We start from the raw sequence: 2,500 nt of genomic DNA, 5'->3' as shown, positions 1-2,500 counted from the left end.
TATGTGGTTGGCTCTGTCTCTTTTGGGTGTGTGGGGTTCAGCCCTTCAGTGCATAAATAGGTTTCTTCAAAGGTCTTCACTCAATTGGCTCATTAATAGTTCTTCAACATAATTGTTTTTCTCTAACAGACAATGTTGGACTTGTATTCACCTGTCACAGACATTGTACTAACTCTACTAAGTTTATTCATGATCTCTTCAAAATTTGATGATTTCACTTTAGCATGCAATACTCACATCTGAGAGAATAAAGTCATAGGCTAAGGGGAGAGGTCGGGTCTCATTCCATCTTCTCCCAAAATGTGCCCAAACCTGAGAAAACAAGGTAATCATGTTGCCACTGGCCACACTCGTTTATGACTTTGATCACCTTTGTTGTTGCTTAGGTGAAAAAAAAGTAATAAGATAAAACCTCAAAAGAAAAAGAAGAAGAAAAAAATAAGCAGTGCATGCCATATTGACACCAGCCTTGGCAAACCTTAGCACTGACTACTTTTCCTTTGCACCACGGAGGATTGTTCACTGCAAAGCCCTCAGGCCCGCGATAACCTTTGATGTGAGGTACTGCTGCACTTTGACACTCGTAATCCCTGTCTGATAATAAAACCCCCACAACATTGGAGAATTAATTACCCGTAATTATGCACAGAACTAACCATCTCCTCCCCCCCCCACCCCACTTGTCACCCCATACCCAAATCTCTAAACCACCTTAAGGACTTTCCTCAGTACAAGTAAAGCAAGTTGGATGGCCTTTCATTGTGAAGAGTTCTTTGATCTTTTGATTTTATCAATATTTTATTTTTGTATCTCATTTTTCTAGGAGCAAAGCAAGTAGTTGGTGCTTGAACATATGCATTTAGATTCTTGTTGTCACTTTAACACCTTGTATTGAAGGAGGATCCTTTTGTGTTAAACATGTGGCTGTCTCACCTCTTTCTTTCCATATTTGCATCACATTACTTAGTTGGCCCAAGAAAACATTGGGGGTACTTCTTGTGAAGTTGGCAGGGGAAACATACCAGGTTTTTATCATCTTAACCTTCTCTCCTTTTTTTTTTTTCTTACTGTTTTACTTTTTTATTTCTTTTTCTTATTTTCAGATTAAATATTTTTATGTTTCAACAGGAAAATAAAGATAAATGTTGAATTGATAGATCTAGTTAGAGATTGTAGGATTGTACTGACCTCGATAATAACTGATGAGCACAATGGTATACTCATGATTATGCACAGTTAACCCCGACGATTCGGATGACATGACCATCATGTCATGAAAAAAATCTGGCTTGAGGGGCTGGTGATGTGAATGTACCGTCTGGCTGTAGGCCGAGGTGACGCAAATTTGGCGTCATAAGCATTTTGGCTGAAGGCCGAAGCGATGGGAAACACTTGCCATGAGTGCACAAATTTCTTACAGGGTGATTAGACACATTTAGCATTTATTTCCTTTGATAAACAATTGTGCATTGTAATGTTTGTGAGCTATGAGTGGAAGAGTGCCGGCTCCAGGAAGGATGCTATTTCCATGCTCAGGATTCTATTCCTGCCTGCCAGGACTGGTCGCCCAGGTTGTAGTACAGAAAATTGAATATTAAAAAAGTCAAGATGACACAAATAACGAAATGTTACTTATTATCATTGGTGTTGCATTGAGTAATAGACTCCCTGAAAAAATGATATGGAGTTGTGCAAGGAAAGCAGTCTATTACCATCTGGATGAAGCAAATCAAATGACAAATATAGACATTGCAACATGGCAAAAAAAGCTAAAAATGTTCATGCTGAAAAAGACAAAGAAACATTTCAAAGGGGGGCATGGAGTCTTGTCACCTTGTATTCCTTTGCACCTGGCCTACAAGCCACACCCGGCAGAGTGTTCACTTCCGTAAGCCTAATGCCCATACTGTGGGCCACATGATGGCTGTGAAGCATCCGGATCCAATGGGTTAATATAAAAATTCAGCTTCTTTATCTTGTGCTTTTCTACCACTCTCTGCTTTAACAATTCCTTTCTGTTCTTTGAAGTATTTTCAGAATTTGAACTTGTTTTCCATGATTATTTTGACAAATATGCTTCTTTCCTCTTCATGAATTTTAAGTTTGAAAAGGAGACGGTTTTAATTAAGCCGAATTGTTGGAATAATTGTTCGCATTTTTTTCCCCCTCTTTTTTCGTTTTCTTTTCAGTATCATAATAGGCAGTATGCCTCGTCCTTTCTTACTCACTCATTAAATTCCACCCCTCATCATCATCATGATCTAAACACCAAATTTGGAACCACACATTAGTTCCCCATTCCCACAGTGGTGGATGGTGGTGCATCAAGAGCTCACACGTTTTTGTAGTCAGAGTGCCCTATAAACCAGTGCCATAGAAATTGTAAGGTGGAGGAATGCCCAGTGTGCTAAAGTTCTCATAACTTTTTCTGTCGGTGTCGTGGTACAGATCATCAGTTTGTAGGGAGTTGCCTGTTTTTCGTGATAAATTAACACCCTAG

At 39.2% G+C, this 2,500-nt stretch overlaps 1 protein-coding gene across 11 annotated transcripts in view; it reads left to right on the top strand.

Annotated features, from left to right (window-relative positions):
* LOC125026674 (dynactin subunit 1-like) overlaps positions 1-2,500 on the top strand; it is a 66,083-nt gene that overhangs the window by 11,457 nt on the left and 52,126 nt on the right. The window lies entirely within an intron of this gene.

The sequence above is a fragment of the Penaeus chinensis genome, chromosome 6 (genome assembly GCF_019202785.1).
Source record: "Penaeus chinensis breed Huanghai No. 1 chromosome 6, ASM1920278v2, whole genome shotgun sequence".
In the NCBI taxonomy this organism is placed as follows: domain Eukaryota; kingdom Metazoa; phylum Arthropoda; class Malacostraca; order Decapoda; family Penaeidae; genus Penaeus; species Penaeus chinensis.
The sequence above is the reverse complement of the archived record's forward strand: the minus strand, read 5'-3'. Positions and strand labels throughout refer to the sequence as shown.